This window comes from Pseudochaenichthys georgianus, unplaced genomic scaffold (assembly GCF_902827115.2).
Source record: "Pseudochaenichthys georgianus unplaced genomic scaffold, fPseGeo1.2 scaffold_1542_arrow_ctg1, whole genome shotgun sequence".
Taxonomy (NCBI): domain Eukaryota; kingdom Metazoa; phylum Chordata; class Actinopteri; order Perciformes; family Channichthyidae; genus Pseudochaenichthys; species Pseudochaenichthys georgianus.
In genome coordinates, this window is record NW_027262374.1 from 1 (window position 1) to 17,497 (window position 17,497).

The window sequence follows — 17,497 nt, forward strand, 5'->3', positions numbered from 1 at the left end:
GTGTGTGTGTGTGTTGTGTGTGTGTGTGTGTGTGTGTGTGTGTGTGTGTGTGTGTGTGTGTGTGTGTGTGTGTGTTGGTCGTCCATAACATACGACTGCCCTACCATAACCCCACCACCACGGGCCACCCGATTCACAACATTACCCTCCCCCTCCCCCTACCCCTCACACCAGATACTGCCTGGTTTTCGGACCCCCCCCCCCCCCCCAGACCCCCCAATAAAGCAAACCTGCACGTTTCAGAGTGGCCTTTTATGGTGGCCAGCCTAAGGCACACCTGTGCAATAACCATGCTGTCTGATCAGCATCTTGATATGCCACGCCTGGGAGGTGGGATGGATTCTCTCGGCAAAGGAGAAGTGCTCACGATCACACATTGTTTCAGATTTGTGAACAATATTTGAGAGAAATGGATATTTTGTGTTTATAGAAAATGTTTTAGATCTTTGAGTTCATCTCATGGAGAATGGGAGCAAAAACAAAAGTGTTGCATTTATATTTGTGTTCAGTGTCATGTTCCCTCCCTCAGGTATACTCCGCTGTTTGAGCTGCAGTACCGCCTTTCACCACACTGATTGACTTACATGTATCTACCGTTAAGATAGAGGGGGCGCTGTTGCAGCACGACAACGGTAGCGTGGCCGAGCGGTCTAAGGCGCTGGATTAAGGCTCCAGTCTCTTCGGAGGCGTGGGTTCAAATCCCACCGCTGCCAGAGTTTTAGCATGAAATTAAACACGAGGAAATGGCGTGTGTGCGTGTGCGCGTGTGTGTGCGCGCGTGTGTGTGTGATTGAGTGAACCTTGTGTACTTATAGCCACGGATAAACTTTATATATTTATATTTGTGTGTGTGTACGCTTGTGTGGTTTACTGTACGACACACACACACACACACACACACACACACACACACACACACACACACACACACACACACACACATACACACCAACACATGTCAAATGTCCCAGATGAAATCGCATTAGTGAGTTAAGTGAATTCTAATGAAAGCAGCAGAAAAGCTTTTCTTTTGAGACACAAAGAGCTCGTGACCTACCAAGGCTTCAGATAAATAAAGTACTCGTGCAGGCAGGAAAGCTGCAGCAGCGGCGTCTTAATCGACCCGCGCACTTTATGACAAACTATTAACGAGAAGAGAAATGTTAATAAAAGTGCCGTCTGCCCAGCGGCCAGATGGCAGCTCAGGAGCCTTTTGAGTGTGTGAAGCTCTGCAGCCTCCTGCACTCCGTCTGTGTCCTGTGTGGAGCATATACTGCATTACCACGAGAGACTCAACAACTGTGCTTCAATACAAAGTATAGGTACTTGTACTTGAGTATTTCCATGTTATGCTACTGTGTACTTCTACTCCACTACATGTATTTAATACCTTTAGTTACTTCTCAGATCTGGATGAATGATGTGAAATATAATCAAGTGTTGAATCAGACTGTAGTTCCACCTGGAGTGAATCCACCAGCTACCCTGCAGTCTACAAAGTACTTCAGACTAGCTGCACCTCCACCAGCTACCCTGCAGTCTACAAAGTACTTCAGACTAGCTGCACCTCCACCAGCTACCCTGCAGTCTACAAAGTACTTCAGACTAGCTGCACCTTCACCAGCTACCCTGCAGTCTACAAAGTACTTCAGACTAGCTGCACCTCCACCAGCTACCCTGCAGTCTACAAAGTACTTCAGACTAGCTGCACCTTCACCAGCTACCCTGCAGTCTACAAAGTACTTCAGACTAGCTGCACCTTCACCAGCTACCCTGCAGTCTACAAAGTACTTCAGACTAGCTGCACCTTCACCAGCTACCCTGCAGTCTACAAAGTACTTCAGACTAGCTGCTCCTTCACCAGCTACCCTGCAGTCTACAAAGTCCTTCAGACTAGCTGCACCTTCACCAGCTACCCTGCAGTCTACAAAGTACTTCAGACTAGCTGCACCTCCACCAGCTACCCTGCAGTCTACAAAGTACTTCAGACTAGCTGCACCTCCACCAGCTACCCTGCAGTCTACAAAGTACTTCAGACTAGCTGCACCTCCACCAGCTACCCTGCAGTCTACAAAGTACTTCAGACTAGCTGCACCTTCACCAGCTACCCTGCAGTCTACAAAGTACTTCAGACTAGCTGCACCTTCACCAGCTACCCTGCAGTCTACAAAGTACTTCAGACTAGCTGCACCCCCACCAGCTACCCTGCAGTCTACAAAGTACTCCAGACTAGCTGCACCTCCACCAGCTACCCTGCAGTCTACAAAGTACTTCAGACTAGCTGCACCTCCACCAGCTACCCTGCAGTCTACAAAGTACTTCAGACTAGCTGCACCTTCACCACCTACCCTGCAGTCTACAAAGTACTTCAGACTAGCTGCACCTTCACCAGCTTTGAGAACACTTTCATGATCAATCATTATAAAACATATATATATATTATTCTGAAATGGACCAATCTGCACAACGACTACTTTCACTGTGTTTCACTATATTTAGATGATAATACTTTTCTACTTTCACTTTGAATGCAGGACTTTTACTGTAACAGAGTATTCCTACACTCTGGTACTTCTACTTTTACTCAAGTACAAGATCTGAGTACTTCTACTTTTACTCCAGAACAAGATCTGAGTACTTCTACTTTTACTCAAGTACAAGATCTGAGTACTTCTACTTTTACTCAAGAACAAGATCTGAGTACTTCTACTTTTACTCAAGTACAAGATCTGAGTACTTCTACTTTTACTCAAGAACAAGATCTGAGTACTTCTACTTTTACTCAAGTACAACATCTGAGTACTTCTACTTTACTCAAGTACAAGACCTGAATACTTCTACTTTTACTCAAGTACAACATCTGAGTACTTCTACTTTACTCAAGTACAAGACCTGAATACTTCTACTTTTACTCAAGTACAAGATATGAGTACTTCTACTTTTACTCAAGTACAAGATCTGAGTACTTCTACTTTACTCAAGTACAAGACCTGAATACTTCTACTTTTACTCAAGAACAAGATCTGAGTACTTCTACTTTTACTCAAGAACAAGATCTGAGTACTTCTACTTTTACTACAAGTACAAGATCTGAGTACTTCTACTTTTACTCAAGAACAAGATCTGAGTACTTCTACTTTTACTCAAGTACAAGATCTGAGTACTTCTACTTTTACTCAAGAACAAGATCTGAGTACTTCTACTTTTACTACAAGTACAAGATCTAAGTACTTCTACTTTTACTCAAGTACAACATCTGAGTACTTCTACTTTACTCAAGTACAAGACCTGAATACTTCTACTTTTACTCAAGTACAAGATATGAGTACTTCTACTTTTAATCAAGTACAAGATCTGAGTACTTCTACTTTACTCAAGTACAAGATCTGAGTACTTCTACTTTACTCAAGTACAAGACCTGAATACTTCTACTTTTACTCAAGTACAAGATATGAGTACTTCTACTTTTAATCAAGTACAAGATCTGAGTACTTCTACTTTTAATTAAGTATAATATCTGAGTACTTCTACTTTTAATTAAGTACAAGATCTGAGTACTTCTACTTTTAATTAAGTACAAGATCTGAGTACTTCTACTTTTACTCAAGTACAAGATCTGAGTACTTCTACTTTTACTCAAGAACAAGATCTGAGTACTTCTACTTTTACTCAAGTACAAGATCTGAGTACTTCTACTTTTAATCAAGTACAATATCTGAGTACTTCTACTTTTACTCAAGAACAAGATCTGAGTACTTCTACTTTTACTCAAGTACAAGATCTGAGTACTTCTACTTTTACTCAAGAACAAGATCTGAGTACTTCTACTTTTACTCAAGAACAAGATCTGAATACTTCTACTTTTACTACAAGTACAAGATCTGAGTACTTCTACTTTTACTCAAGAACAAGATCTGAGTACTTCTACTTTTACTCAAGAACAAGATCTGAGTACTTCTACTTTTACTTAAGTACAAGATCTGAGTACTTCTACTTTTACTCAAGAACAAGATCTGAGTACTTCTACTTTTACTCAAGTACAAGATATGAGTACTTCTACTTTTAATCAAGTACAAGATCTGAGTACTTCTACTTTACTCAAGTACAAGATATGAGTACTTCTACTTTACTCAAGTACAAGACCTGAATACTTCTACTTTTACTCAAGTACAAGATATGAGTACTTCTACTTTTAATCAAGTACAAGATCTGAGTACTTCTACTTTTAATTAAGTACAAGATCTGAGTACTTCTACTTTTAATTAAGTACAAGATCTGAGTACTTCTACTTTTAATTAAGTACAAGATCTGAGTACTTCTACTTTTACTCAAGTACAAGATCTGAGTACTTCTACTTTTACTCAAGAACAAGATCTGAGTACTTCTACTTTTACTCAAGTACAATATCTGAGTACTTCTACTTTTACTCAAGCACAATATCTGAGTACTTCTACTTTTACTCAAGTATAAGATCTGAGTACTTCTATTTTTACTCAAGTACAAGACCTGAGTACTTCTACTTTTACTCAAGTACAAGATCTGAGTACTTCTACTTTTATTACAAGATCTGAGTACTTCTACTTTTACTGAAGTACAAGATCTGAGTACTTCTACTTTTACTCAAGTACAAGATCTGAGTACTTCCCCCATCTCTAGAGTACTGCGTTGTACTTGTGGTACTTTAAGTACACTAATAAAACGTGTGTACTTCTACTTCATAACATTCTGAATGCATGACGTGTACTTGTAACTGAGTATCCTGACCTGATACTTCTACTTTTACTGAAGTGAAGGGTCTTTCTGCAGCTGTGTGAAGCATGTGTGCATATAAACATATACAACACAGACAACACATAAAATACTACCTGATATTGACTCCTGAAGGCTGAAGGCTTCATTTCAAAAACAACAACAACAACAACAACAACAACAACAACAACAACAACAGAGGAGGATTACAGCGAGAGAGCGTCTAATAAATCACTTTCTGCTACAGGAGCATTTCTCCCAATAACGCCTCCATATTCACACACACACACACACACACACACACACACACACAGACACACACACACACACACACACACAGAGACACACAGACACACACACACACACAGACACACACACACACCCACACACACACACACACACAGAGACACACACACACACACACACACACACACACGCACACAGACACACACACACGCACACGCACACACACAGAGACACACACACACACACACACACACACACACACACACACACTGCTGCAGATGGAGAGGAACCATCGCCTAATTAGGAATCACTGCGTCTCTCTGAGAAAACTTGACCTCTGATTTTTCTCAGGCGATAATCGAAAGCGTCCCGGTTTCTCTCCGGTGTTCGGCCTCCGCCCGCTTCCAAGGGCAAGCGGCCCCTCGGCTGTCCGCTGTTTCCATCAGGAGCTGCAGGGGGGGGGAGCTGCGGGGGGGGGGAGCTGCAGGGGGGGGGGAGCTGCAGGGGGGGGGGAGCTGCAGGGGGGGGGGGTGAGGTGCAACAGAGCAAGCCCTCTGGTTTCAAGTATCGAGCATCACCTACCTCTGATTCTGGGCCGGGGGCTTCGTATAGCTTTCTGCATGCGGCCCTTTGTGAAGGAGGTTCGGACCCCGTGCTTTGACTCCTATAGAACACGCTGCGGGAGAATCGGGCCCAGATGCAGAAGTGGGTTTCTTTGAGGCGGTGAGGTGGTTATGTTTTTCACATTTTTTATTTACATTGATACATTTTAAGAGATTGTAGTTTTTGTATTTCTACCCCGAGCTTCCACAAGTGGGTCAAAAATGACCCGCATGCATTTCCTATGGGAACCTTTGATTCTGATCACCTGTTGCTGTCAGGACTACATTCACCGGACCACACAGACGACATCACAAGTCTCTTGTTAGACGCTTTTATCCAAAGCGACTCACACACTCAGCACTGAGGGCACCCCCCACAGGAGCCCTTTGGGGTGACGCGTCTCAGGGACACAACGACATGCTGACTGCAGAGGGGTTCGAACCGGACCCCAACACCAACGCACAACCCACTGCGCCACACGCCTCCGACTACTGACACCTCTCACAAAGATTATTTTACTCTGCAAGATCTGAAACCTGTCAGTATAATAATAATAATAATAATAATAATAATAATAATAATAATAATAATAATACATTATATTTGTAGAGGGCTTTTCAAGGACTCAAAATCGCTTTACAATATAAGGGAAGGTTGGGGGGGGGGGTGTAGGACTATCAAACTTGATCAACCGGCATGGCTTGATGGGGGGGGGCTATGAGTAGACCATCTCTGAGAGGGGGGGGGGGGTCTCTGAGAGGAGGGGGGGTGGGTCTCTGAGAGTCGTCTCCTCTGCTGGATGCTTTGTGTTGGCTCCCTGGAGGCGGCTGTCGGTGCGCAGACTGCCGTTCCCTCCTCCTCTCCTCGTGGATCTCTTGCTGCCCGTGTGATGTTGAAAGTGTAGTGTAGCAAAGTGAAGAGTTTAGAGAGGAGGGTCCCGAGGGACTCACCGCAACTGATGCCTGAGTGATGTCTCGTAGGAAGCCAGAGCAGCACGATGTTTGCAGCTGCTATTTTTAAATAGCATCAGGTTGTTTGTTGAGCTTCTTCTTGAGCTGCCCCATCACACCGCCTTTTAACGGAGCGATCAGTACAGCGTTGTTGTTACGGTATTACGAAGTGCGACGGGAAGAGGCAGCACGACATAATAACAGATAGCTTGCATTGCTGCTCATACCAGGTCTATTCATACATCTGGGCCATCTGCATTAAGATGGAAGCTGAAGGTGCATCTATCTCAGCTCTCAGTGAGCAGGCCCCACACACACACACACACACACACACACACACACACACACACACACACACACACACACACACACACACACACACACACACACACACACACACACACACACACACATCTATCTCAGCTCTCAGTGAGCAGGCCCCACACACACACACACACACACACACACACACACACACACACACACACACACACACACACACATCTATCTCAGCTCTCAGTGAGCAGGCCCCACACACACACACACACACACACACACACACACACACACACACACACACACACACACACACACACACACACCACACACACACACACACACATCTATCTCAGCTCTCAGTGAGCAGGCCCCACACACACACACACACACACACACACACACACACACACACACACACACACATCTATCTCAGCTCTCAGTGAGCAGGCCCCACACACACACACACACACACACACACACACACACACACACACACACACACACACACACACACACACACACACACACACACACACACACACACACACACACATCTATCTCAGCTCTCAGTGAGCAGGCCCCACACACACACACACACACACACACACACACACACACACACACACACACACACACACACACACACATCTATCTCCATCTCTCAGTGAGCAGGCCTCACACACACACACACACACACACACACACACACACACACACACACACACACACACACACACACATCTACCTCCAGCTCTCAGTGAGCAGGCCCCCCCACACACACACACACACACACACATACACACACACACACACACACACACACACACACACACACACACACACACACACACACACATCTATCTCCATCTCTCAGTGAGCAGGCCTCACACACACACACACACACACACACACACACACACACACACACACACACACACACACACACATCTACCTCCAGCTCCCAGTGAGCAGGCCTCACACACACACACACACACACACACACACACATCTACCTCCAGCTCCCAGTGAGCAGGCCTCACACACACACACACACACACACACACACACACACACACACACACACACACACACACACACACACACACACACACACATCTACCTCCAGCTCCCAGTGAGCAGGCCTCACACACACACACACACACACACACACACACACACACACACACACACACACACACACACACACACCTACCTCCAGCTCCCAGTGAGCAGGCCTCACACACACACACACACACACACACACACACACACACACACACACACCTACCTCCAGCTCCCAGTGAGCAGGCCTCACACACACACACACACACACACACACACACACACACACACACACACACACACACACACACACATCTACCTCCAGCTCCCAGTGAGCAGGCCTCACACACACACACACACACACACACACACACACACACACACACACACACACACACACACACACACACACACACACACACACACACACACACACATCTACCTCCAGCTCCCAGTGAGCAGGCCTCACACACACACACACACACACACACACACACACACACACACACACACACACACACACACATCTACCTCCAGCTCCCAGTGAGCAGGCCTCACACACACACACACACACACACACACACACACACACACACACACACACACACACACACACATCTACCTCCAGCTCCCAGTGAGCAGGCCTCACACACACACACACACACACACACACAACACACACACACACACACACACATCTACCTCCAGCTCCCAGTGAGCAGGCCTCACACACACACACACACACACACACACACACACACACACACCACACACACACACACACACACACACCTACCTCCAGCTCCCAGTGAGCAGGCCTCACACACACACACACACACACACACACACACAACACACACCACCCACACACACACACACACACACACACACACACACACACACCTACCTCCAGCTCCCAGTGAGCAGGCCTCACACACACACACACACCACACACACACACACACACACCCACACACACACACACACATCTACCTCCAGCTCCCAGTGAGCAGGCCTCACACACCACACACACACACCACACACACACACACACACACACACACATCTACCTCCAGCTCCCAGTGAGCAGGCCTCACACACACACACACACACACACACACACACACACACACACACACACACACAACACACACACACACACACCTACCTCCAGCTCCCAGTGAGCAGGCCTCACACACACACACACACACACACACACACACACACACACACACACACACACACACACACACACACACACACACACACACACACACACACACACACACACACACACACACACACCTACCTCCAGCTCCCAGTGAGCAGGCCTCACACACACACACACACACACACACACACACACACACACACACACACACACACACATCTACCTCCAGCTCCCAGTGAGCAGGCCTCACACACACATCTACAACCTTAGAATAAAGTTAGTGTTACCGATTTGACAATATTATATTGAGTTATTCCGGTTTTATCTGAGTTATATTTGTGCCGTTCAGCAGCAGATCTGTCACTACACGTTTGTAGCCGTGTGTGTGTGTGTGTGTGTGTGTGTGTGTGTGTGTGTGTGTGTGTGTGTGTGTGTTCTGCCTCCGGTACTGGAGGATCTGCATTCTGATTGGCTGAAGCACTCTGTGTAACGATTGGCTTGGAACCTTTGTGTGTTAACCCTTTGAGAACTGGGCTACCTGCGCTAACAAACATTATAAATGATCTTTGACTGAGAGGGCCCTTCTGTTATAGTAGGCCAAAGGGCAGGTGCCCGTGCCTGTATGCGGTCTATGTTCTGTGTGTGTGTGTTATGTCTGAATGTTTACTAAGATGACAATAAAAAGAAATGTGGATAGAAATAAAACTGTATTGCGCTCCACCTTTTTTTTTGTTCACACTCATTTCCTTTCTATATAGACAGGCAGGGGCGCCACCAGGGATTTTGGGGCCCATGGAAAGACATCACATTGGGCCCCCCCCCCCCCCACCAGGCCCAGGCCACGCCAACCAAGCACCATGCTGCAACCACACCTCCAGAACCCAACCCACTCATTCATGCTTTAAATAACTCTACAGGCTTGCATCTATCGTGTAGTCCAAAACTAACCGCACGATATGTTCTGACACTGAGCGGTGAAACCATAACACCGTGCAGACGGGCCACATTCTGCTGCAGTGGAATTCACTATTTGATATAACACTAACATTCCTGACATAGACCTCAATACTCATCTTTTACGGTGTCCATGCCTTTTTAATAAAAAATTTGAATGGAACATTAAAACATCAAAATAAATACAACTTAAATATACATGACCTCTTACATTAAAATAAAGTGAACATTAACACCAATATTACATTTATAAAATGCTATAACACAAAAAAAAACATAAGCAGCAGATTTTTTAATTAAATATACCAAATACAAAATAAGCGGGTATTAAAGTGTAAACGGACAACAACACGGAAAGGCCTGATGGTGGCGCTAAGTCAGAGCCTGTTCTCAGTCTTTTTCTCATCCTGCATCTGGTGTGTGTGATCCAATATCGTACCACAGCCTTGCCCTTTAACAGTTATACGAGGCCTGGCTCAGTTATGGGGGGGGGGGGGCTGCGGAGATGGATCTGTTGGTCCTGGGGAGGGACAACCGGTTTAGTGAATAGCTGCTAAAAATGTACCTGCATTTATTAAACGTCAGCTGAAAGAGGAGTGAAATGAAAAACCTCTGAATTTTCTGTGAAGATATGAACAGAACTTAAAGGTGGGGTAGGTCGTTTGGGAGAAACCAGCTCGAGTGCGCAACCGGAAAAAATCTGCCCCTTCCTCACAGAGCCCCTCCCCCAACACACACGAACGCGCACATGACCAATGAGGGCACGAGATAAGTTTGTGCACCAGTAGCGAGACGTGACTTTTATACCTAGGCCCTCTGACCCCCCCCCCCTTCCCTCGAAAAAAAGAAGAGTTATTACTAGGGCTGTCAAGTTAACACGTTATAAATATAAATATATAAAACAGCTGTGGGGTAGTTCCGGCTCTTTTTGGTGTGAACGCAACCTTTCGGAACTAAAGTGGGAAAAGTACTGCGGTGTGAACGCGCCTATGTATACGTTTTACTTTTAAAAAGTGGTCCCCAGAGTGTAGGAATACTCTGCTACAGTAAAAATAGAAGTACTCAGATCTTGTACTTGAGTAAAAGTAGAAGTACTCAGATCTTGTCCTTGAGTAAAAGTAGAAGTACTCAGATCTTGTCCTTGAGTAAAAGTAGAAGTAGTCAGATTGTGTACTTGAGTAAAAGTAGAAGTACTCAGATATTGTCCTTGAGTAAAAGTAGAAGTACTCAGATCGTGTACTTGAGTAAAAGTAGCAGTACTCAGGTCGTGTACTTGAGTAAAAGTAGAAGTACTTAGATCGTGTACTTGAGTAAAAGTAGAAGTACTCAGATCGTGTTCTTGAGTAAAAGTAGAAGTACTCAGATCTTGTACTTGAGTAAAAGTAGAAGTACTCAGATCATGTTCTTGAGTAAAAGTAGAAGTACCAGAGTGTAGGAATACTCTGTTACAGTAAAAGTATTCAAAATGTTCCTCCAGTGAAAGTAGAAAAGTATTCTCATCTAAATATAGTGAAAGACAGTAAAAGTATTCGTTGTGCAGATTGGTCCATTTCAGAATAATATATATGATGTGTTTTATAATGATTGATCATGAAAGTGTTCTCAAAGCTGGTGAAGGTGCAGCTAGTCTGAAGTACTTTGTAGACTGCAGGGTAGCTGGAGGAGGTGCAGCTAGTCTGAAGTACTTTGTAGACTGCAGGATAGCTGGTGAAGGAGCAGCTAGTCTGAAGTACTTTGTAGACTGCAGGGTAGCTGGTGGAGGTGCAGCTAGTCTGAAGTACCTCGTAGACTGCAGGGTAGCTGGTGAAGGTGCAGCTAGTCTGGAGTACTTTGTAGACTGCAGGGTAGCTGGTGGAGGTGCAGCTAGTCTGAAGTACTTTGTAGACTGCAGGGTAGCTGGTGAAGGTGCAGCTAGTCTGAAGTACTTTGTAGACTGCAGGGTAGCTGGTGGAGGTGCAGCTAGTCTGAAGTACTTTGTAGACTGCAGGGTAGCTGGTGGAGGTGCAGCTAGTCTGAAGTACTTTGTAGACTGCAGGGTAGCTGGTGAAGGTGCAGCTAGTCTGAAGTACTTTGTAGACTGCAGGGTAGCTGGTGGATTTACTCCAGGTGGAACTAAAGTCTGATTCAACACTTGGTTATATTTCACATCCTTCATCCAGATCTGAGAAGTAACTAAAGGTATTAAATACATGTAGTGGAGGAGAAGTACACCATGTACCTCTGAACTGTAGAGGAGTAGAAGTACACCATGTACCTCTGAACTGTAGAGGAGTAGAAGTACACCATATTCCTCTGAACTGTAGTGGAGTAGAAGTACACAGTATGAAATAAAAGTACCTCAAAATTGTCAATGTACTTCCCACCTCTGCTGTATTTGCCTTTGTTGTTTTCAAATGGTTCTGGGAATATCTGAGAACAGCAAACAGGAGGTTTTCCAGCTGCTATTTTTAAAAAGTATTAAATTGTTGACGGAGGAGTTTTCCTTTCGCTGCCCATTATTCACTCTGATGAAGGCAATCCAATCCACTTTATCTCTCTAGCATTTTAAAAACAGAGGGTTTGCCAAAGTGCTTCACAACGAACATAAGATTATAAAAAAATATAATATTACAACAATAGATACAAAGCACACATAACAATACAAGGCACATAAAGGCTATGGACAGACAATAAAAGCATATCATTGGTCGAGCTCAATATCAACAACACAATATCCCGATTTTGGATCAACAAAGTACATCTTATTATCTTATACTAACATAACCACGCCTATATTGCGTACAGCGCCCATAAACTATGGCACCCCCCCCCCCAAAATCAAGTTGAACTGCCCCAGCCCCAGTAAAAACCAGAGGTTTATGTGAAATCGTTATTTTTTTTTTAAAATAATGGTAGTGTGCAATTACAGGTTTTAATTTTATATTTGTGTTCATTTAAAATAAATCAAACTCCCAAAAAACGTACACAGCTTCTGTGTGCTTTTATTAAGCGGCCGCGAGGGGGAGCTTTAGAGAGCTCTCTCCTGAAAGACTGAGAGGCTCTGATAACCTCAGCTCAGTGAGGTAAAGGCACACCTTTATATGATCATTATAGTTATAAAAAAATAAGAGAATAGGTGAAAAACAGGTATAAAATAATATATGACAGCACAAAAAAGTTGTGATTTGTAAAGTATCCATAAAGAAAAAGAAAATCTACTTACAGTTCTGTTTCATCTGGTGTTGAGAGATGTATCCATAGAGCTCCTAATGTTGCTCTCAAAGTGCACCAGATTGATGCTTTTAACTTCAATATTAAAAAAAAAAGTCTTCCCGGGGGTGCATGCCCCCGGACCCCCCTAGAGGAGGTGAGGTCCCCCCCACTTAAATCATGTTCAAATGGATAGGAAACTAAATACAGTTGCACACATCTTGTGTCCATATCTTTCTGTGTTGGTGGTGATGCCACAACCATGCATGCGCGAGTCATAGTAAGTGTAAGTGTCTGCGTTTGGGGGGGGGGGGGGCGCGCCAGCTAAAATCTTGCCTAGGGCAGCAAATTGGTCAGGGCCGGCCCTGGGTGTACCTGTAGGAGGGCGGAGAAGTACCGAGGGGCCAGCCCATTAAGCGATTTAAAAACAAACAATACAATCTTAAAATGGACCGGAAGCCAGTGGAGGGAAGAAAGGGTGTGATGTGTTCATGCGGGGTCCTGTAAGCAGCCGAGCCGCAGCGCTTTGTAAACCGTTTTATTCTCCGTCATACGTCCCCAACTCCTTTCAGTGTCTGCGGCGATGATGTTTGTTGTTATTGCATTATGCCGGGCTCCCTGCGGGCTGCCATCAGCATAAAACCGGTTCATGAGATTTCACTCCTGCTCCTTTATTTTAGTGCATTCCTTCAGCGCCTTTTTATTGTTTTCTATTTCATTATTTTATTGTTAAACTCCATCTGCGATCCATATGCATCTCGTGGGACAATAAAGATTGAATTGAACGGCTCGGGGAGGAGAGCAGGAGACGATGGGAAAATAAAGAATAACTGGAGAGAACCATCTCACCGTGAGGAGTGTTTCGTGACTTCAGGGCTTTTTCAACACATCGTGAGATCTGGAATAAACACAAGGAGTCCTTGAAGTGCTCAGGGGAAAAGCTGCTGGGGAATCTGATCAATGGTTCGAGAGTACGGAGGCCGACAGGTGCAAAGCATGAGTTTTGGAACATTTGTGTTTGATATCTGCTTCCTTTCTGTCTGAGCATCTAAGAGCACCGTGTGAACTGCCTCTTTCACTACAACACAATACACTCTTCTGTGTTTTTTGATTTGGAAACGGGTTTCTTGCCAAGTAGGTTACGCAAGAACTTACATAGAAAACGTACAATACACACATTGAAAAAGCTACTGTTAGAAATGAAAATCAATGTTTTGAGAGCATAGTGCACCTTAAACACACAGTCAGTTTAATTGCTGTTTTATACTGAAAAACCAGAAGTTCTTGTACACAACCAGGTGTTAAGCTTTTATTCTGAAAATCCTTCATCTCCGGTTAGCATGAGGCTAATATACCATTTCCTATAGAGGTGAATTTAGCACCGATATGATATGATGTTGCACATCGAAACCTACTGATGTCAACACTACAACTATAGACGTCGAGATATTATTATTGTTGGATAAGGTACAGTTTATTTGATTACGTTATTGTTTACAGATGTGGTTAGCATGTGACAACATTCAGACCAACCGGAAACCAAACTGCTGTGAAGTATTTCCTGTATTTTTAGGAGTATTGATTACAGCGTTTAGAATGTGTTAAATGAAAAGTCATGAAAGAGTTAAGGAAGAGAAAAGGCGTGTTTAGATATATATTGAATGTACAATGTCTTTATCCTCTGATATGCGTAACAACGGATATTGAAATGTGGTGAGTCGGCCCGCAGGGAGGAGCCAGCAGAGGATATATATTCAGCACGACCTGAGGGGACGGCCTCTTTCTTCACTACCAGAGCCAGAAATCACAGCTGTATTTCTGTTCGGACTATATTCTGTTTGTGACATTACCACGCTTTTTATTAATTAAAGTACCAATTTGAACCTTCTCAGAGACTCCATTTAGTCTCCCTTTTAAACTTCTCTCCTGGACGCTAGAATAATCACACACAGATAACATTACGCAAGAACTTACATAGAAAACATACAATACACACATTGAAAAAGCTACTAAATAAATGTAAATATGTAGGTTATAATATGTAATTATATAGATTCAATACAGAGGTTGGGTTTCTGTCGTGGATCGTGACGGCAGCTTCTCCCTCGTTTCCTCCAACGGGATTTTGGATTATTGCATACAATTTAAAATATCCTATGTTTCTGACATCAATGTAATACTCTCTAAGGATATATATGTGTGCTCATAAAGGCTGCACTTCACCACTAAATGAGTCAGTTCATCTGCTACGTGTCACTTTGACCGTCAGACACTGCAACACTGACACCTAGCGGCCAAATGCTCACACTGCAATGACATGATAGTGGGACATATACAAACATAAACATAAATTAGTATACATGTATTCATTTAGATGCAACATCCTAGATATAAGATATACAGGATATCCCTTTTGATTATATCTGAACTTCATATGATATGTTGTGCTTTTATCTGTTGAGAGGTTTACATGTTACCAAAGTCTGCACAACCAAACAAAATGTGATAAAACCTCCAATAAATATGGAAACAATGTGTGTGTTTTATTTTTCAGTATATAACTTGTTTTGCAAGATGTAATAATGATAATAAGATCAATGATTAAGTGGTTTACAATGGACTACTAGGTTGTAAATAAGAATACCGATCAAAAATATATAGCAACACTGGTTGAATTATTGCCAGAAATATTCTACAGTTTTATATATAATAAAATAGTACCCCCACCTAACAATGTACATTTCTCCTCTACTGTGGTGATAAAGAGGTATTTAAATATCCCTCCACTTTAAAATATAACACATTGAAGTTTGTCATTTATTCTCATATACATTTTTAAGGTTATTTTGTATATTTCAATTCAAGTGTCAGATTCAGATTAGATTCTCTTGCACTATTGTATCTGTTGTATCTGTTGTATTTGTTCTATTTCCTATATATATGTTGTTGCTCTGTTGGAGGAGCTTTAAGTGCGGGGCCGTTTCTTCCTATAGGCCAGTGCTTCTCAAAGTGTGGTCCGCGGATGGTCCGTGAGTATATTGGTAACATTTCACATTTGAAATAAATAAATAAATTTAAGTTTTCCGCACTCTCGCGGGAATATCTCCGCAATGGGACGAGCTTTCTATTGCATGATAAAGCCCAGGGCAACACCTTCGTCACACATGTTGCCACTTGTTTGTACCATTTTCAGGCGATTTATAATCTGTTCTAGAAAAACGATGTGTTCTGGGATATTTGTGGAGTTAGGTGGTCCGCGAGTGTTTTTTTATTGGTTAAGTGTCCTTGGTATGAAAAAGTTTGAGAAACACTGCTATAGGCGGACTATGCAGATGCATAGGGTCCCCGCGGCCACTAGGGGGCCCCCAAGCTGAAAGTTCAGGTTCAGCCTCAATATATTTGGGGATAATTCAAATGAGGCGTCCAGCCAAGGTTCAAGGTTCTTTATTTGTCATACGAACATAGCTACAGAGTAGTTTTGTCGATGAAAATCTTAGGTCACAGGCTTCTCCAACAGTGCAACACAATAACAGATAAACAGACAAATATAGTGCAAGTAAATATTAAAAAGTAAATACAAAAAGAAAAATAGTTTAAAAAAAGTGAAATAGTGCGATAAGAGTCTATGTGCAAGTTATTGGAATGATATATTAGATACATAGATAAATAATGACTAAGTAGCAGATGATTTGATATTGATTTGATATTATATTGATTTGGTTATTTGATTGATTTATATACTGCATTGTCTTGTTTATGTCTCTTATGCTGGTGTTATGTATTGTGTATCTTGTTTTTTTATTTGTTTGTACGGCGACCTTGAGAGCCTTGAAAGGCGCCTATATAAAATAAATGAATTATTATTATTATTATTATGAATGTTATGGATGTTGTTTCAACAGTGAAGCATTATATGCTTAACAATCAAATGCAGGATTTAAACACGACTAAACTGCAATGATAGCAAAGCTGTGGCTTGTGTTTTTGGGGTAATAAAGTCCAAATCATCGTTATGCTGTCAGCCAATGAGTGACGTCTGAGGAAGATGAAACATGTACATTATACATTGTTGAGAAAATGCTGCATCTCTTGCATTTGTTGACGTGGAGGAGCCTCAATGTTTACCTTTTTAATATCATTTTTTGTAAGTTTCAATTGCGTGGTTTTCGTGAAATCAGCATGAGATTGATGCATCTCCACAGATCACCCCATTGTAGTTAAACAACAGTAAAAACTAGGGCCCCCAAACAGCATCTTCATAGGGCCCCCAAACAGCTAGAAACGGCCCTGCTAA

At 43.2% G+C, this 17,497-nt stretch overlaps 1 non-coding gene across 1 annotated transcript; it reads left to right on the forward strand.

The window, feature by feature from the left end:
* The first annotated feature begins 631 nt into the window (after positions 1 to 631).
* Positions 632 to 713, forward strand: trnal-aag (transfer RNA leucine (anticodon AAG)). Its single transcript has one exon. It is a non-coding gene; the product is annotated as a tRNA-Leu (tRNA).
* Positions 714 to 17,497: the final 16,784 nt, after the last annotated feature.